The sequence below is a fragment of the Gossypium hirsutum genome, chromosome A07, assembly GCF_007990345.1.
Source record: "Gossypium hirsutum isolate 1008001.06 chromosome A07, Gossypium_hirsutum_v2.1, whole genome shotgun sequence".
NCBI lineage: Eukaryota > Viridiplantae > Streptophyta > Magnoliopsida > Malvales > Malvaceae > Gossypium > Gossypium hirsutum.
In genome coordinates, this window is record NC_053430.1 from 44,393,257 (window position 1) to 44,415,214 (window position 21,958).

The window sequence follows — 21,958 nt, forward strand, 5'->3', positions numbered from 1 at the left end:
TATGAGAATGATCTAATTGGTAATGGTATGCTTGTATAATGAAGTATGTGATGAAATATTCTTATGTATTAGTACATATTCTGCCCAAAAGCCTTATGATTTGAGTATGGGTTGGGTTCAGCTAGATGTGCTAGTACAAGGTAAGGATTATGTTTTGTAAGCTTACGTATATGTGATAAGGAATATGTTTGGTTCTTTATGTGCCTATGGAAATTTAGTACTTGTCATGTTGAAATACTTAAAAATATGGATGTGATTATGAACAAGTGGAAAGGATTATTAAAAGTTGAAAATTGATGAAGAATGTGCTTTGGAAATATTTGACCATCTAGGTCATTATCATTCGAAAGTATATATGTGATAGCCAAGTGATGCGTTTATTGATATTATAGTTCGAGATGAAGCTCTAGATTAACTTCATCGAACAGTTGAAATAAATGACCAATGATAGTGAATGAGAACACTTTGTTTTGCTTAAAACTTACTAAGCTTACAAAAGCTTACTCTGTTCGATCATGTTTTGGTTTATAGGTTGTGGATTCTGACTACTAGTTCGGGGATCATCAGCACTTCGTCACACTATCTACCATTACGGCAACTATGTAATTAGACTTAGCTTATGGCATGTATAGGATAGACAATATAGTAAAATGATATTTTGACTATTGTATATAAGCCATATGAAAATGGCATCTTTTGGATGTTTACTTATAGAAGTTTACATTTTATCCCTGGCTGTATTTAGTGTTTATCCAAATGAATGATCTTAAAAAAAAAAGTTTTACCGTTCTGTCATGAGTTACAAGTCCGGTAATGCCCCTTACTTATTCCGGCGATGGTTACGGGATAGGGGTGTTACATGGCTTCCATTCCAAAATTGCTTCAATCTTTCGAGGATCCACTCTAATCCCCTCTGCAGAGACCACATGCCCCAAAAAGGTTACCTCCCTCAACCAGAACTCACAGTTGCTGAACTTCGCATAAAGTTCCTTCTCCCTTAACACTTGCAACACAATGCGGAGATGCTCATCATGTTTTGCTTCGGTCTCAGAATATACCAGAATATCGACAATAAAGACGACCACGAACCGATCCAGAAATGGTTGGAACACACGATTCATCAGATCCATAAACGCTGCAGGAGCATTTGTTAGTCCAAATGGCAAAACCAGAAACTCATAATGACCATAACGAGTCCTGAATGCTGTCTTATGAATATCTGCCTCCTTGACCCTTAAATGATGATACCCAGATCGAAGATCGATCTTGGAAAATATAGAAGCTCCTTTAAGCTGGTCGAACAGATCGTCAATCCTTGGCAGAGGGTACTTATTCTTAATTGTCAGTTTGTTCAACTGGCGATAGTCAATGCACATGCGCATCATCCCATCCTTCTTCTTCACGAATAGCACCGGTGCTCCCATGGAGACACACTTGGCCTAATAAAGCCCCTATCCAACAATTCTTGAATTTGCGCCTTTAACTCCACTAACTCCTTTGGTGCCATCCTATATGGTGTAATGGACTCTAGTGCTGTCCCAGGAAACAGGTCGATTCCAAATTCGACTTCCGGATTTGGAGGCAATCCCGGAAGCTCCTCCGGAAAGACATCTTGGAACTCTTTTACAGTTCTAACCTTATCCACTGTCAGCCCCTCTACATCTGTTTGACTTACAAATGCCAAATAAGCCTCACACCCTTTCCGAATCCACTTTTCAGCCCTCAATACCGATATCACATTAGACAAATAGTCCCTTCGCTCACCTATCACCATAACCTCATCCCCTTCCGTGGTCCTTAGCACCATTCTCTTAGCAGCACAGTCTAGAGTCGCCTTATGCTTAACAAGCCAGTCCATTCCCAGAATGATGTCAAATTCTCCAAACGGCAACTCCATTAGATCGCCAGGAAAGATCCTACCTTGAGTTTCTAAGGGTACATCCTTATACAGCTTGTCTACCCTAACCGATTGACCCAAGGGACTTAGCACAGATACCCCACTCACTATCTTCTCAGAATGCACTCCCAAAGACCCAGATATGGCACACGCAACATCAGAATGAGTAGATCCAATATCCACCAAGGCAGTATACGGCATATTAGAAACTAAAAACGTACCAGTTATGACATCAGGTGCGTCACCCTCCTCTCGACGATGAGCTGCATACACCAACGCTGGCTGTCGAGCCTCAGCATTTTCGGCTCCCCTGCCAGGCGCCCCTCGACCTTGACCATTTCTATTCCCATTTCCGCCCCTACCTTGTCCACGTCCTCTCATGGGTTGAACAACCCTCTGTACAGCAACCTGAGCCTGATCAGCTCTCTGTGGACAGTCCTTAACTCTGTGCTCCATAGATCCGCATCGGAATCAAGCACCAGAACGTTTCCTACACTCACCCAGGTGTACCTTACCACAATCCCCACAGATTGGCGGTCTAACCACATTCATCGGAACGGCTCGAACTGGCTCCTCCACTCTCACCCTTTTGGCATTCTTGTTTGCTCCACCCGAAGGTCCAGAATCCCTCCGGAAACGGTTCCGATCTTTCTCACGGTTTTTCCTCTCAGTACACTTTACCTCCTCAGCGATCTTAGCTTTTTCCACCAGAACCGCGAAGTCACGCTCCCTCTGCGGAGTAATTAACACCTTGAGGTCATCTCTGAGTCCATCCTCAAAGCGAACGCTATGCTCATACTCCGTAGCAACTATTCCCACAGCATACCTACTCAGCCTCAGAAATTCAGCCTCGTACTCAGCAACAGTTTTGCCTCATTGAACCAGATTCAGGAATTCTTTCCTACGGGCGTCCACATAACTTGCCCCGACGTACTTTCCTTTAAAGGCTGTCTTAAACAGCTCCCAAGTAACCCTATCAGCTGGGGTTCCATCCCTCACGGTGAGCCACCACTGATAAGCCTCATCTAGCAGCAACGATACGGCCCCCTTCAGCTTCTGCTCCACAGGACAGTCCAAGTCATCCATAATTCGTTCCGTGGCCTCCAACCAATATTCCGCCACATTCGGGGCTACACCAGATACGCCCCTAAAGATCTCCGCTCCTTTAGCCTTGAGTCGTTCAGAAATTGACCCTCGAATTTCATTGCCCGAACTTGCCCCGGCAACCCTTTCCAGAACTCGAAACATTGCCTGCGACAGGGCGTTATCCCCGGCACCATGATCATGAGATTCCACTTCCGTTGCCGAAAGTACCGGTGCTTCTGCCGCTGGCATATGTCCTGAAGTTGAAGATCCCGCTCGAGCTCTTTCTCGGCCTCGTCCATGGCCTCTACCTCGAGCTGCTCGCGTACTCATATCGTATAATTTGATTATGAATTTTATGCATTAATTTAGCATTCCAGTGATTATTACAAATGTTTTATGATTCAAATAGTAATTCAGAGATGGTTTTCGTAGAATCGACGTCTAACTACAGTTTCAGTCTTTTAGCAAGCTTTTCTAGGCTTTCAGTAGCATCCTATCTAGAGTATTCTAGTAAAGTTTCAATACAGACAGATAATTCAGAATATATTCAGAAAAATTCAGAATACTTACAGGCTTGGGCTGGAGATTCGGAATGCCACCTTCAGAAGTCCAGTTTAAAAACTGATTTTTTTTTGAAAATCTTCATTTTTGTAAACCCATTCCACAGCCGAGTTGTTGCAACTTGGCTCTGATACCACTAAATGTAACACCCCAAACTCGGCCTAGACGTTATGACCGAATCCGGTGCGTCACATCGATGCGTTCAAAACATTCCGTATTACTTAGTTTGGAAAACTTAGTTGGTGTTGTAAAGATACTTTTAAAAGTAGGTTAAAGTGAATAAAAGCTGTGCACCAGGTAGGAAACCAGGAAAAGAGGAGGTGAGTTCGTCGGACTGCTTAAGTACCAAGCTCCCTTCGGATCCAATCCTAGACATGCACACCACCATTGCCACACCTTAACGACTCGTATAATTTTGAGAAAACCGTCTGGTTATGTCTACCTTAAGAAAATGATTAAGTTTGAAAACGTTTGCTTAGCGGAAGTCTTACTTGTAATCGTGTTATTTTGAAATCCCTTAATGTTTTTGAAAACGCGTCCTAAAGCTAACCCATTTTCCTTAGTTATCATAGTTTTTCATCATAATAAAATAAGATAATAAAAGTAAAACAAAACCATAAAAATAGTTAAACGGCCTTATTACACTTAAAACCCAAAACCATAAATGAAATTAAAAGGACGTCCAGTTCACCAAAAAGAAACTAGGTTCGTAGAAACATGTGGCCAGTCCAAATCCCTCACAGCTCCAAGCCCACTGTGGTTGAGGGTTACCTACGAGGGTGAAAATAAGGGGTGAGTTTTGGAAAACTCAGTGTGTAATTCAACCCAACCATAGCATAAATCAGTTCAAACCACAAAGACAGAATAAGTTGGCCTCAGCCCAGAACAGATATCAGAATAAAGCCCGTAGGCCCAGAACAGACCAGAACAGATATATCATGCTCATGCAGAAACCCAACCATATCCAACCACATACACCCCCATACCATCCTTTCACCATGTGGGGAGACTACTCGACCCACCCAACCGCTACACGCCACAAAATTATGCAGCATGGCTGCCAGATACAGAAAATGTGACAGAGTCACCAGATACATATATTTTGTGGCAGTGCCACCAGAACAGATATATGTGGCAGGGCCACCAGAACAGATAATTTGTGGCATAGCCACCAGGACGCTTCCTCCATAATATAACCCATGTCCCCATGCAACAGATATACATTCATGGCATACATCATACAGATTTAATTCATCATGCTTTTCAGACAAAAATTAACCCTAGGGGTATAAAGGTCATTTTGCATACATAGGGGTATTATGGTAATTTTGCATACATAGGGGTATAATAGTACATCTTACTATTTCTAAGGTTACCATGCATATCGTAGCCATTACGTTTAGCCAGAAACACTTACCGAGTGTTCTTACCGAATTGGGCCCGTTGGCCCATTAACCCAGTTTTGGCCCATTAAGCCGAAAATATCAAAACGCACGAAATAGAGCGTACTGTAGTTTTATCACTTTTGATTACCAGTAATAATTACCCATACGTCTTACGAGCATTCGCACACTCGCAAGTGCCCAAAATATCGGCTTTTCGACATTTCGGCTTTTCGGCTTTTGCCGATCTAGCCTATGAGAGGGTGTCAGTTACACACCTGGTTTGTGACGACTTGCTGAAAAGATCCACGCATGAACTGCCTACAATTACGTTGCTACAATTCTTAGATTGCAAATCACAACACTAATCTCCATAATTACTTACCCATATTCGACTCTGTCCCTAAAAGCCTTTAAAACTTTACCTTCTTGCCGAAATCCGATGGCTAGATCCAAGTCTGATCGCTCCAAAGATCCAAGCCTTTGATCCAACCCTTGAGAAGACACTAATCATCAAAATAAATCATCGGTTAAAGACCCTTTATGCCCTATGCCTAAATCGATAGCCTCCCTAGATTTTAGGGACTTCGGCTTTTTTCCTAACTTGAAAAATAAGACTAGATTTGGAGTGATGAGCACTTACCACTTATTCCTTCCTGCTTTCCATGTAGATCTGATGCAGATTCAACCTTTAAATGACTGTAAAACTTGAATCTAGAAGCTTTGAAGTTTCGGCTACAAGTCCCTAACTCTATAGTAGTTTCGGCTTTTCTAGGTGATATAGAAAATAATGATTTGAGGCTATAACCCTGGGTAATGTTGTCGACAGATGCTAGGGGTTTAGAGGAGAGGAATGTTGGTCAAAAAGGAAAACATATTGAGGAATATGGCTTGGGAAAAACGGCACAAGAATATAGCTTTCGGGATTTTGAGATTTGAGGTTCGGCTTTAGTCTAAGAAAATTAATGGAGGAAAGTGATGTAAAGTAGGGTGGAGATGGACAAGAGGTTTGAAAGGTTCGGATATGGAGAAAGAGAATAAGAAGAAAGCAAAAATGGCTAAAGGGAGAAGGTGAGAAAAGCAGCAAACGGCACAACTCCCTCCCTATTGCCGAATTTATACTGGCACTTTAACCTAGCCGAATTTACCCCCCTAAAGAAACCCTTGGCCGGCCACCTCTTGCTCCTCAAGAGTCCAAAATTCGGCCAACACAGCTCACCCCAATCAGCTCCTAGATTTCCTCCCTTATCTCTATCCTTGTTCAATCGCCTTACCCTCTTAAACTCTTCCTGATAGACTTTTATTTCAGTTCCACTACTTCCCTTTCCTGTACATAAAAATTAATCACTTAATTTGCTGTCATTGTGACTTGAACCTGGGTCCTCCCCAAGCCACTACATCCTTCCCAGTGGCGTCACATGCCACTTTACCACTTGCTTCCTTGTGATCCATTTTTCACAGATAATTCCTAAAAGCCCAATTTATCAGAACCCCTTTCTCTTATAGAATTAAATTTAATTAAAACTACCGGGTTTTATCCTAAGCTTGGGCCTTCTAGAGGCCCACCAACATGATTAATCCTACACATAACAAACAGAACACAGAATTTTAAATTTTACAACTTTTACAGAATTCCCGAAAATTGGGGCGTTACATATGGAATGTTAATGCTTTGATGAATGGATGGTTATTAGGTATATGAGATATCTTGAATCATGAAATGTATGGGAATTGAGATTTGGATGGATTTTACATGTTATAGAACTAGTTGTTTATGTAACAACCCGGTTTAGACCCTAGTCAGAATAGTAGTTTCGGGACCACAAATCCGAATCAGAAAAATATTTTAATTTTATTTTCTGTGCCTATAAAATGTGAATTGATATGTGTGAAAGTTTCATATGAAAATTTCATCGTTTGTGAGCTCAATTAGATAAAAGGACCTAATCGCAGAAAAAACAAAAGATGTATTCTATTTGCTAAAGTGTCAAATTGCTATGTCTTTATATATATGGGGTCCTCATATTGTTATAAAACCATTAGCTTAATGGATGGATAAATATGTCCTTAGTTGGTGGATTTTTAATGTATGTTCAGTAAGGGTAATTTTGGAATTTGATTATATAAGCTTAATTAAATAAAACAAAAGCATGAAATTGGCCACTTTTCATTCGTCCTTGCCAAAAATCAAAGAAAAAGAAAATAAAATAGAGTTCTTAGGGTTTCGGGTAAGAAATTGGTGATTAAAGTATGAGTTTTATTCCGTTTTTGATAATTTTTACGTTTTTGTGATCGTTGCTTAGTATTCTATCAAGCCCATGTCTCAATTTCTGATTTTGATGATGATTTTGAGTTATGCCATTGTTGATAATGTGAGTTTTATGAAGTTTGATGATAGTAAGTGAAAGATATGTGTTAGATTACTATGTTTTGTCTTGGGATTTTTGAAGAATTTGAGTAATTTGGGCTAAATTGTGAAAATGAGTAATTGAGGGACTAAAATGTGAATTAAATGGAATATATGGGCTTATATGAGCCAAGTGAAAATTTGGCCTAACATGTGTATAAAGAAATTATGTGCATTTTGTGAATTTATGAATTAGGGACTAAAGTGATAAAATGTGAAAATGTGAGGGCTAATTTGTAAAATGTCCTAAATATGTGTATATGGATTGAATTGAATGATTTGTTGAATAAAAGCTTTAATTTTGAATACAAATAGATCAAGAAAGGAGGAATTCAGATTTAGATCGAGGGAAATCGAAGGTTATTGAGTAAACGATCCGAATTATCAATTCCAAGTACGAGGTAAGTTCGTACGTGATAAATGATGTTACAATTATGTTCTAATGCTTTGATAATGCATAAATAGTATATATTTGAATATGTTTTGAGTACGGTGATAAATCAACTATGTTTGGCACTAAGTGTACGATTCAAAATAGCTTCGGCTATAAATAGCACTAAGTGTGCGAATTGGAATAGCTTCGGCTATATGAGGCACTAAGTGTGTGATCCCGAGATAGCTTTGGTTATTTGAGATGGCACTAAGTGTGCTTGATCGTTACAGATTCTGCTAACCATTAAAGCACTAAGTGTACAAACTCTTAAAGCATGGAAAGACTTCCGAATGAATTAATGTATTGAACGAGAGGTGAGAATGAAATGAATAAATATAGGAAAGTTCAGGTATTTATGATACCTATGTGGTAGATGATACTATGTGTATGAAGCTTGATGAAATTGTATGAACATATTAAATGAGATGGAATAGAATTGATGGATGATTTGTGAACTACTAAGTTTTATTATTTGATGTTTCACATTATATAAACTCTTGATTTTATTCGATGCGAACTTACTAAACTTCAAAGCTTACTATGTGAAATGCTCTCTACTTTACAATGTTATAAAGCTAGCTTAGATCTGGGGATCATCAGTGACTCATTCATAGTATCGGATATCTATTTTGGTACCATTTTGAGAGTTGTCAATATGGTATATGGCATGTATAGGCTAGAAGTATTTAAATATGTTTAGTAATGTGTATATCATACCATGCGATATGGCTAGATTATGGTTGAACTTATGGTTTGATTTTGATATATGATATGTGATGCAAAAATGATATGTTTGGTGTATATATATGACCTAGTGAGAAATGGTCAATTTGGTAAGTTGGTAATGTGATTTAGTTATAGAAATGGTAAGATTTTGGCATGAGATTGGATGTGAAATATTGAGACAAGGATATGTTAGAATGTATGAGTTTGTTATGTGGTTTTTGGTATGTTTTGAATTGGTTAAAAAGGATGAAAATTGTTGTTAATGAAATGGCATGAATGATGTATGTTTTAGTTGTGAATTGGTTGAGAATTTGGTATAAAATGTTTGGTTTTGATCATGTAGGGAGGACCCAAAATTAGGTTGGCAAATTGGCCTTATAAATGGCCAATTTTTGTCCACACGGGCAGAGACATAGGAGTGTGTCTCAACTGTGTGTGACACACGGTTATGTTGCACGGTCGTGTGTCCCCTGGGGTACCTTACGAATTAAAGTCAGTATACCCTAAAGTTTTGAACAGCCTAAATACACGGGCGTGTCTACTGGTCGTGTGTGGTACACGGGTTGGCACATAGGCGTGTGGTCAGCTGTGTGACCCACATCTGTAGCCTCCCTAATTTTCACATGGGCTGGCACACAGGCGTGTCTTGTGGCTATGTGGACAAGTCAGTATGTATGCCCTGTTTTGCCACGACATAGACATACAGGCGTGTCTAATGTCGTGTGAGGCACACGGCCTGCTCCCACGGGCGTGTGACCTTTATAACTTTTAAAAATGTTTAAGTTTCGAAAAATTTTGTATGAGCTCGGTTTAGTCCTGACCCTTTTCTAATGCATGTTTAAGGTCTTATTGACCTACATAAAGGACTCTATAATGATGTGTAGCTTTGATGCTATATTGATTATGAAATGAATGCGGATGGTTCCTATATGTCTGGTAATGCCTCGTAACCCTATTCCGGCGGCAGATACGGGTTAGGGGTGTTACAGTTTACTTGAGACCTAAATGGTCAATATTATAGATGTTACTATTAGGAAATGTGTCTATATTGTAGTAAATATGTAATTATTTTCTATTTATCTGAATAATTAATAAAAAAGTAAGGCACAATTGCAAAAAAACAACCCTCAACCTTTAGGGGCTTTTGGATATATGCCCTAACCTTTTTTTTCTGAATTCAACTATATGAGGCACTAGGTGTGCTATACCGAGATAGCTTTGGTTATTTGAGATGGCACTAAGTGTGCTTGATCATTACAGCTTCTGCTAACCATTAAAGCACTAAGTGTGTAAACTCTTAAAGTATGGAAAGACTTCCGAATGAATTAATGTATTGAACGAGAGGTGAGAATGAAATGAATAAATATAGGAAAGTACAGGTATGTATGATACCTATGATGATACTATGTGTATGAAGCTTGATGAAATTGTATGAACATATTAAATGAGATGGAATAGAATTGATGGATGATTTGTGGACTACTAAGTGTTATTATTTGATGTTTCATATTATATAAACTGTTGATTTTATTTGGTGCGAACTTACTAAGCTTCAAAGCTGACTATGTGAAATGCTATCTGTTTTTATAGTGTTATAAAGCTAGCTCAGATATGGGGATCATTAGTGACTCATTCACAGTATTGGATATCTATTTTGGTACCATTTTGAAAGTTGTAAATATGGTATATGGCATGTATAGGCTAGAAGTATTTGAATATGTTTAGTAATGTGTATATCATGCCATGTGATATGGCTAGATTATGGTTGAACTTATGGTTTGATTTTGATATATGATATGTGATGCAAAAATGATATGTTTGGTGTATTTATATGACCTAGTGAGAAATGGTCAATTTGGTAAGTTGGTAATGTGATTTAGTTATAGAAATGATATGATTTTGGCATGAGATTGGATGTGAAATATTGAGATAAGGATATGTTAGAGTGTATGAATTTGTTCTGTGATTTTTGGTATGTTTGGAATTGGTTAAAAAGGATGAAATTTGTTGTTAATGAAATGACATGAATGATGTATGTTTTAGTTGTGAATTGGTTGAGAATTTGGTATTAAATGTTTAGTTTTGATCATGTAGGGAGGACCCAATATTAGGGTGGAAAATTGGCCTTATAAATGCCCAATTGTTTTCCACACGGGCGTGTGTCTCAGTTGTGTGTGACACACGGTTATGTTGCACGGCCGTGTGTCCCCCGGGGTACCCTACAAATTAAAGTCAGTATACCTTATAGTTTTGACATGGCCTCTTAAAGTATGGAAAGACTTCCGAATGAATTAATGTATTGAACGAGAGGTGAGAATGAAATGAATAAATATAGGAAAGTACAGGTATGTATGATACCTATGATGATACTATGTGTATGAAGCTTGATGAAATTGTATGAACATATTAAATGAGATGGAATAGAATTGATGGATGATTTGTGGACTACTAAGTGTTATTATTTGATGTTTCATATTATATAAACTGTTGATTTTATTTGGTGCGAACTTACTAAGCTTCAAAGCTGACTATGTGAAATGCTATCTGTTTTTATAGTGTTATAAAGCTAGCTCAGATATGGGGATCATTAGTGACTCATTCACAGTATTGGATATCTATTTTGGTACCATTTTGAAAGTTGTAAATATGGTATATGGCATGTATAGGCTAGAAGTATTTGAATATGTTTAGTAATGTGTATATCATGCCATGTGATATGGCTAGATTATGGTTGAACTTATGGTTTGATTTTGATATATGATATGTGATGCAAAAATGATATGTTTGGTGTATTTATATGACCTAGTGAGAAATGGTCAATTTGGTAAGTTGGTAATGTGATTTAGTTATAGAAATGATATGATTTTGGCATGAGATTGGATGTGAAATATTGAGATAAGGATATGTTAGAGTGTATGAATTTGTTCTGTGATTTTTGGTATGTTTGGAATTGGTTAAAAAGGATGAAATTTGTTGTTAATGAAATGACATGAATGATGTATGTTTTAGTTGTGAATTGGTTGAGAATTTGGTATTAAATGTTTAGTTTTGATCATGTAGGGAGGACCCAATATTAGGGTGGAAAATTGGCCTTATAAATGCCCAATTGTTTTCCACACGGGCGTGTGTCTCAGTTGTGTGTGACACACGGTTATGTTGCACGGCCGTGTGTCCCCCGGGGTACCCTACAAATTAAAGTCAGTATACCTTATAGTTTTGACATGGCCTAGACACACGGGCTTGTCTATTGGCACATGGGTGTGTGATCGACCGTGTGACCCAAGTCTGTAGCCTTTCTAATTTTCACACGGCCTGGCACATGGGCGTTTGTTGTGGTCCTGTGGACAAGTCAGTATGTATGCCCTGTTTTTCCACGGCTTGGACAAACGGGCGTGTCTAATGTCGTGTGAGGCACACGGCCTGCTCACACGGGCGTGTGACCTTTATAACTTTGAAAAATGTTTAAGTTTAGAAAAATTTTTGTATGAGCTCGATTTTGTCTTGACCCTTTTCTAATGCATGTTTGAGGTCTCATTGACCTACGTAAGGGACTCTATAATGAAGTGTGACTTTAATGCTATATTGATTAGGAAATGAATACAAATGGTTTCGATATGTCCGGTAATGCCTTATAACCCAATTTCGACGATGGAAACGGGTTAGGGATGTTAGATTTGGTTGGTATCAGAGCTACAGTTTAGTCGATTCTAGGACTAACGTAGCGAGTGAGAGTCTAGCTATACATGCCATATATATATCTGCGATAGTGTCATGATTCATGATATTTGAAATGTGTTTTTCATATAGCAAATGGATCCCAAATGAGCAATAGCTGATGATGCTGAAAGCAATGCACCTGCTCCTGCTCAAGGAGCAGTGCCAGTTGAATCTAGGCCAATATCTAGTAGTCAATGAGAAAAGGCTAAGCAGGCCTTATTCCAAATGATGACTGAGTGGTTCATGAAATTCATACGAATGAATCTGGCAGCTCAACAACCTCCCCCCCACTTGTTCCTCAACAAGTCCTGGTTGTGCCACTAGTAATAGATTCGATTCGATTGAGTAAGCCACCTATTGATAAGATTTGTAAACATGAGGCTGAAGAGTTTCGGGCTAAAGTTGATGATGATGCCGACAACGCTGAGTTTTGGCTTGAGAACACTATCCGAGTATTTGATGAATTGTCTTGTACTCCAAAAGAATGTATCAAATGCGTAGTATCTATGCTTAGAGAAAATTCATATCACTGGTGAAAAATGTTGACATCGGTGGTTCCCAGGGAAAAAGTTACCTGAGAATTCTTTCAGTTCGAGTTTCGAAAAAAGTACATACGCCAGAGATTCCTCGATCAGAAAAATAAAGAGTTTCTGGAATTGAAATAAGGTCGGATAATCGTCACTGAGTATGAAAGAGAATTCATAATTTTAAGCAAATATGCCCCGGAATATGTGTCTATTAAAGAGTTCATGTGTAAAAGATTTGTTGATGGATTGAACGAAGGCATAAAAATATTAGTCGGGATACTTGAATTGACAGAATTCGTCGTACTGGTTGAGGGGGCCTATAAAGCTGAAGATCTAGCAAAGAAAAAAGAAAAGCTAATTAGAGGCTAGAGATTCGAGGAAGCGATCGATGGATAAATCTTAACATTCTTCATCGAAGAAATCAAGAGTTACTTTAATCGATTGATAGTTTTAGTGGGATATCAAAATAGAGATCGCGGGAAGCAATACACTAATCCTAAAGCTCAAACCACATCTGTATCGAGCGTTGGTAACATAAAAGATGTTAAGCCTAAGTGTCAACAATGTGGAAGACGACATTTTGGTGATTGCTGGGGGAAAAGTAATAACAGAGCTTGTTACAGTTGTGGTTCACGAGATCACTTTATAAAAGATTGCCTATAGTTAGCTGAAAAAGATATTGCTCAGAACATGATGACAAGTAACATTGTAGCTAGGGGTAGACCTCCTAGAAATATGGGAAATGTAAGTGGTAGTTAAAGAGGGACTAAAGACACTGCTATATGATCTGAGTCTAGAACACCTGCCAGAGCCAATAACATTGGTGCTCGTGAGGAAGCTTCGTCTCCTGATGTTATAACTGATACTTTAACACTTTAAGATACTTCTGTGATTGCATTGATAGATCCTGGATCAACGTATTCTTATATATGCATGAACTTAGTGAATAGTAAGACTTTGCTTGTAGAGTCTACTAAATTTGTAATTAGATTATCGAACCCCTTAGGCAAGTATTTATTGGTTAATAAAGTGTGCAAGAATTGTCCATTGATGATTCAGGGTAATTGTTTTCTGACTGATTTGATGTTGTTACCGTTTGACGAGTTTGAAATAATCCTGGGTATGGATTGGCTAACATTACATGATGCTGTTGTAAATTGCAAATGAAAGATAATTAATTTGAGATGCAAGAATGAAGAAATAGTCTGAATTGAATCTAGTGATTTGAATGGGTTACCGGCTGTGATATCTTTGACGAAAGCTCTAAGTTTTGTGAGAAAGGGTTGTGAAGCCTACTTTATCTATGTGATGGATTTGAAGATGACAGAAAAGAAAATATAATCAGTGCCAGTTGTCTGTGAATTCCCTGATGTGTTTCCTGAAGAACTTCCAGGACTACCTTTGATTCGAAAAGTTGAATTTGGCATTGAGTTAGTGCTAGGAACTACTTCGGTTTTGATAGCTCCGTAGAAAATGGCTCTGACCGAGTTGAAAGAATTATAGTCTCAGTTACAAGAGTTGACAGATAGAGGATTCGTAAGATCGAGTTTCTCATCTTGGGGTGCTCCTGTTCTGTTTGTGAAAAAAGAAAGATGGTACGATGAGAATGTGTGTTGATTATCATTAGTCCTTTGCCTCAAATTGACGATTCGTTTAATCAGCTGAAAGGAGCTACTGTGTTTTCAAATATAGATCTAAGATCAGGTTACTATCAGTTGTGAGTAAAAGATTTAGACATTCCGAAAACTGTATTCAAAACGAGGTATGAACACTATGAGTTTCTAGTTATGCCTTTCGAATTAACAAATGCACCTGCAGTTTTTATGGATTTGATGAACAGAATTTTTAGATCGTATTTAGTTCGATTTGTTTTCATATTCATTGATGACATTTTGATTTATTCGCGTGATGAAACTGAACATACTGAGCATTTGAGAATAGTGCTACAAACTTTGCGAGATAAGAAATTGTATACGAAGTTTAGTAAATGTGAATTCTAGCTACGTCGGCATCTGGTATCTGAGTTGATCTGAGCAAGATTTTGACTATTTTGGATTGGAAGCCTCTGAGAAATTTTTTTAAAGTCTGTAGTTTTCTGGGACTTGTTGATTATTATAGCCAGTTCGTAAAAGGCTTTTATATTATTGCGACTCCATTGACAAAATTGCTTCAGAAAGATATGAAATTTGAATGGTCTAAAAAGTGTCAGAAAAGTTTTGATCAGTTGAAAGCTCTATTAACCGAAGCTCCGGTGTTAGTTCAACCAGAATCAGGTAAAGAATTTGTGATCTATAGTGATGTATCTTTGAATGGTTTAGGCTGTGTTTTGATGCAGGAAGGCAAAGTCATAGCTTATGCCTCGAGACAATTAAAGCTGTATGAAAAGAAATATCCAACACACGATTTGGAATTGGCAGCTATAGTGTTTACGTTGAAGATTTGGCGCCATTATCTGTTTGGTGAGAAACGTCATGTTTATTCCGATCACAAAAGCTTAAAATATCCGATGACTCAAAAAGATTTGAACTTACAACAGAGAAGGTGGTTAGAGTTGCTGAAAGATTACGAGCTTGTAATTGACTACCATTTGGGAAAGGCCAATGTTGTTGCTGATCTCTAAGTCAAAAAACATTATTTGTATTGCATACGATAATTACTCAGTTAACTTTGTCTGATGATGCTTTGGTTTTAGTTGAGTTGAAAGCGAGACCGTTATTTATTCAGTAGATTTATAAAGCTCAAAAGGTTGATAATGAATTATTAGCAAAACGAGCTCAATATGATTTGAATACTGATTTAGAATTTTGAGTTGATGATAATGATTGTTTGAGATTCCAAGGTCAGATTTATGTTTCGAGAAATCTAGAGTTAATTCAGATGATTTTGAAAGAAGCTCATAATAGTCATCTATCTATTCATCCGGGAAGTACTAAAATGTAAAATAATCTGAAACAGCTTTATTGGTGGCATGGTATGAAATGAGATATCTCGGAATTTGTTCTGAAATGCTTAATTTGTCAACAAGTTAAAGCTGAGCATCAGATTCCATCTGGATTACTTCAACCGATTATGATTTCGGAGTGGAAATGGGATAGAGTGATGATAGATTTTATTTCGAGATTGCCCCTATCTCCGCGAAAGAAAGATGTTATCCGGGTTGTGGTTGACTGATTTACGAAATCAGCTCATTTTATTCTGGTACGATCTGAATACTCGCTTGATAAATTAGCTGGGCTATACATTTCTAATATTCTGAGATTGAACGGTGTGCCACTATCTATTATGTCAGATAGAGACTCGAGATTCACTTCGCAATTCTGGACGAAACTATAAGAGGCTTTAGGTACGAAATTGCACTTTAGTATTACTTTTCACCCGCAAATGGATGGTCAATCCGAGCGAATTATTCAGATTCTTGAGGATATGTTGTGATGCTATATTCTTAAATTTGAAGGTACATGGGAACAATATCTGCCATTGATTGAATTTTCTTATAATAATAGTTTTCAATCGAGCATTAAAATGGCGCCGTATGAAGCCTTATATGGTAGAAAATGTCGAACATCATTGTATTTGTCAGAACTCAGTGAAAATAAGACACACAGGGTTGACTTTATAAAAAAGACTAAATAGAAAGTAAAAGTGATCTAAAATAATCTAAAAGCAGCTTTCGATCGTCAGAAATCAGATGCAGATTTGAAAAATAAGACATTGAATTTGAGATTGGTGATAAAGTGATTTTGAAAGTGTCCCCGTGGAAGAAAGTACTTCGATTCGGAAAAAAAAGGCAAATTGAGTCCGAGGTTCATTGGGCCGTATGAGATTATAGAGCATATTGGACTGGCTGCTTATTGATTGTTGTTGCCACCTGAGTTAGAAAAGATTCAAAAAGTATTTCACATATCGATGCTTCGAAGATATAGATCCGATCCTTTGTATGTAATTTCTCTGTCTGAGATTGAAATTCAGTCCGATATGACCTATGATGAGGAACTGATTCGTATCTTAGCTCACGAGGTTAAAGAACTACGAAATAAGAAAATTTCGTTAGTTAAAGTGATGTGGCATCAACATGGTATTGAAGAAGCTACGTGGGAGCCCGAAGATGCTATGAGATAGCAATATCCGAATCTGTTCAACGGTAAGATTTTCGAGGATAGTTGTAATAACCCGATTTAGAGCCTTGTCAGAAAAGTGGTTTCGGGACCACAAATCTTAGTAAAAAACTATTTTAATATTATTTTTTGTGCCTATAAAATGTGAATTGATATGTCTGAAAGTTTCGTATGAAAATTTAATCATTTTTTTGCTTAATTAAATAAAAGGACCTAATCGCAGAAAATACAAAAGATGTATTCTATTTGCTAATGTGTCAAATTGCTATGTCTTTATATACATGGGATCCTCATATTGTTATAAAACCATTAGCTTAATGGATGGACAAATATGTCTTTATTTGGTGGATTTTTAATGTTTGTTCATTAAGGGTAATTTTGAAATTTGATTATATTATCTTAATTAAATAAAACAAAAGCATGAAATTGGCCATTTTTCATTCATCCTTGTCGAAAATCAAAGAAAAATAAAATAAAATAGAGTTTTTAGGATTTCAGCTAAGAAATTGGTGATTAAGTATGAGTTTTCTTCCGTTTTTGATAATTTTTACGTTTTTGTGATCGTTGCTTAGTATTCTATCCAGCCTATGTCTCAATATATGATTTTGATGATGATTTTGAGTTGTGCCATTGTTGATAATGTGAGTTTTATGAAGTTTGATGATAGTAAATGAAAGATATGTGTTAGATTATTATGTTTTGTCTAGGGATTTTTTATGAATTTGAGTAATTTGGGCTAACTTGTGAAATTGAGAAATTGAGGGACTAAAATGTAAATTAAATAGAATATATGGGCTTATATGAGCTAAGTGAAATTTCAGCCTAACATGTGTATAAAGAAATTATGTGTATTTAGTGATTTTATAAATTAGGGACTAAGGTGAGAAAATATGAAAATGTGATGGCTACTTTGTAAAATACCCTAAATATGTGTATATGGATTAAATTGAATGATTTTTTGAATAAAAGGGTTAACTTTGAATACATATAGATCAAGAAAGGAGGAATTTAGATTTAGATCGAGGGAAATCGAAGGTTATTGAGTAAACGATCCAAATTATCAATTTCGAGTACGAGGTAAGTTCGTACGTGATAAATTTGATAATGCATAAATAGTATGTATTTGAATATGGTTTGAGTACGGTGATAAATCGACTATGTTTGACACTAAGTGTGCGATTCAAAATAGCTTCGGCTATAAATAGCACTAAGTGTGGGAATTGGAATAGCTTCGGCTATATGAGGTACTAAGTGTGCAATACCGAGATAGATTTGGTTATTTGAGATGGCACTAAGTGTGCTTGATCATTACAATTTCTACTAACCATTATAGCACTAAGTGTGCAAATTCTGAAAGCATGGAAAGACTTCCGAATGAATAAATGTATTGAAAGAGAGGTGAGAATGAAATGAATAAATACAGGAAAGTTCAGGTATGTACGATACCTATGTGGTAGATGATACTAATGTGTATGAAGCTTGATGAAATTGTATGAACATATTAAATGTGATGTAATAGAATTGATGGATGATTTGTGAACTACTAAGTGTTATTATTTGATATTTCATATTATATAAACTGTTGATTTTATGCTGTACAAACTTACTAAACTTCAAAGCTTACTGTGTGAAATGTTCTCTGTTTTACAGTGTTATAAAGATGATTTTGAAAGAAGCTCATAATAGTCGTTTATCTGTTTATCCGAGAAGTACTAAAATGTATAATAATCTGAAATAGCTTTTTTGGTGGCATGGTATGAAACAAGATATCTCAGAATTTGTTCCGAAATGCATAATTTTTCAACAAGTTAAAGCTGAGCATCTGATTTCATCTGGATTACTTCAACCGATTGTGATTCCGGAGTGGAAATGGGATAGAGTGATGATAAACCGTAATTTATACATATTTTTCCACCATGTTTAACGCATTTTCTGGATGATTTTCCATTAGAATTGGTGAATTCGATGCTCCTAATGCTTTAATTTCATGTTTTACACTTAGGAGAGCATAGGAGAGCGAAAGGAACAAGAAACGGGCCAAAAACGGAGAAAATGGGCCAAAGTATGAAATCAACACAGCTTAGACCTCCTCACATGGGCAGACCACATGGCCGTGTCAATTTGCCAGGCTTGAGCACGGCCTGAAGTAATCGCACACGGGCGTATCACACGAGCGTGTCACACGGGCGTGTCCCTGCCGAGCCCAAGTTGAGTCCAATTCGGAAAAGGCTAATTTTGAGGGCTTTTAGGCATTCCAAAGCCTATAAATACACCCTAGAGAAGGAAGAAAACAGGACGGAGAGGAGGGGAGTAAGGAATTACTCCAAGGAAGCCGATTGATCCATCTCAGAAGCGGGATTCATCACCAAGACTAAAGATCTCTCCTCAATTTCCTTTCAGGAGTTTTGGGTTTTCTTTATGTTTTGTATTCTTTATCATTCTGAGATGTTTTCTTATTTAGTTATGAACTAAATCCCCTAAATACCTAAGGGGAATGAAACCTAAGATGAATCTTGTTATTATTTTCTGAATTGTATGATAAATATTTGACTTGTTCTTAATTATGTGTTCTTAATTCTTGTTTTGATATCCCAGGATACCGATTCAAGATAAGCTCTTATTCAGAGGAGGAATAGACCTTGTTTAAGAGTACATTTGTCATAATTAAGCAGAGTTGATTGCGTGCCTAGACATAGGGTGACAATATTTTGCCGGATTAGGGTGAAACCTAATAAGGGGATCCATAGATCGAGTTAATGCAACCCTAGAGTGTTAATTAGAGAAAAGTCTCGATTATTCAATCTGGGGTTTAAGCGTTATTAGTCTTGAATAGGGATAATAACATAATTTATGGATCTCTACGGAACGAGTTAAATGAATAGATTGTCCGATTCGGAGCCAGAATAACAAGTACAGTCTAGGTGGATTTTTCCTTAGGTATTGTCTTCATTCAATCGATTTTTCCAAAAGCAATTTCCCAATTCCATTCTCTGTGCATTCTTAGTTTAGATAATTAGTTGGTTAAAACAAAAACCTCTTTACTTTTAGGCTAGATAATAAAAAGACAGTCATTACTAGTACTTTTAGTTCCTTTGGGTTTAACAATCCGGTCTTGCTAAAACTATACTAGTGTTCGATAGGTACACTTGCTTACATCGGATAATAGTTAGTTTAAGAACGAGTAATTATAAATATTTAAAACCTATCACGAAACCTCGCGATCAAGTTTTTCGCGCCGTTGCTAGGGAACTGAAATATTAGGAACATTCAATTTTTATTACTTTAGCCATTTATTTTTCGTGCACTTTAATTTATTATTATTTATTAATTTACTTTTTCCTTTGCTTGGCAGGTTTTTATAGTTTATGACTAGAAGAAATCCGTCAGGACCATTACTTTTTGACGAAGAAATCGATCGTACAGTTCACAGAAATCAAAGAGAAATAAGGTAAAGCTTAAGATACATAGAGAACGAGCAAGAAGACGATACTCAACCCCCAACCGAAGGGATGGCTGAAAACCAAGGCAATCAGCTACCTCCTGCAATTGCGGTTAATCAAAATTCTGCTCCACGCACTATGTATGATTATGTTAAACCTTCTTTAACAGGAATTGAATCGAGCATCGTTAGACCTGCTGTAGCTGCAAATACTTTTGAATTAAAACCTAACACTATTTAAATGATACAACAATTTGTTCAGTTTGATGGTTTGCAGGATGAGGATCCCAATGCTCATTTAGCCAACTTCTTAGAACTATGCGACACATTTAAAATTAATGGTGTCTCTGATGATGCCATTCATTTTCGGTTATTCCCTTTTTCATTGAGGAACAAAGCTAAACAGTGGTTGAACTCGTTACCACAAGGGTCAATTACTACATGGGAACAAATGACCGAAAAATTTTTACTAAAATATTTTTCGCCGGCTAAAACAGCTAAATTACGTAATGATATCTCTTCTTTTGTGCAGATGGATTTAGAAACACTCTATGATGCATGGGAGAGATACAAGGACCTTTTGAGAAGGTGCCCTCACCATGGGTTACCGCTTTGGCTACAGGTTCAAACGTTCCATAATGGCCTGAATCCTTCGACTCGTCAAATGGTTGACACAGCTGCTGGTGGAACCATCAATAATAAAACACCTGAAGATGACTATGAGTTTATAGAGGATATGTCATTGAATAACTACCAGTGGCAAGTCATGAGGGCAAAGCCAACGAAAACAGCCGATGTTTACAACGTCGATTCGGTCACCATGCTCTCTAATTAGGTAGAACTCTTAAATAAAAAGATTGATGGTTTTCTTAGTTCTTCGTAGGTTCACCCAGTAATGCAGTATGAAGCAAGTGGAGATGGAACAAGCCATTCAAAATACCAACCATATGGCCACAACATGGATAACGAGCAATTAAACTACATGGGTAATAATCCTCGACCTCAAAACAATCCATATAGTAACACTTACAAGCAGGTTAGAGGAACCACCCTAATTTCTCATGGAGCGGTCAAGGAAATCAAAGACCACAACCACCTCTAGGCTACCAATAACCACCCTACCAATAGGACAAGAAGCCAAACCTTAAAGAGATGCTCTCAAAGTTTATTTCGGTGCTAGAAACTCGTTTCCAAAACACCGAGACAGCACTTAAAAATCAACAAGCGTCGATCCAAGGGCTTGAAACTCAGATAGGCCGGCTTTCCAAACTAATTTCTGAATGACCACAAGGTAGCTTGCCAAGTAATACTGAACCCAACCCAAGGGAACAACTCAACGCAATTAATATTCAAGATGAAGAAGGAGTTGTTGAGCCTGAACCAGAATCGAGGCAAGAAACTGTGGTAAACAAAGGTCAAGATGAGGTAGATAACAATAAAAACAAAATGGTGAATGTCGAATATAAACCTCATGTGCCATACCCTAACGCGACAAGGAAAGACCACTCAGATGAACAATTTGGTAAATTCCTTAAACTCTTAAAAAAATTACATATTAACTTACCTTTATTGAAGCCCTATCACAGATGCCAAACGCAATGAAATTCTTAAAAGAGCTTTTAGCAAATAAACGGAAGTTGGACGAGGCGTCGCATGTGGAGCTAAGCG

At 37.3% G+C, this 21,958-nt stretch overlaps 1 non-coding gene across 1 annotated transcript; it reads right to left on the bottom strand.

Annotated features, from left to right (window-relative positions):
* Nucleotides 1-20,789: 20,789 nt before the first annotated feature.
* On the bottom strand, nucleotides 20,790-20,896 carry LOC121204098 (small nucleolar RNA R71). Its single transcript, XR_005899026.1, has one exon. It is a non-coding gene; the product is annotated as a small nucleolar RNA R71 (small nucleolar RNA).
* Nucleotides 20,897-21,958: the final 1,062 nt, after the last annotated feature.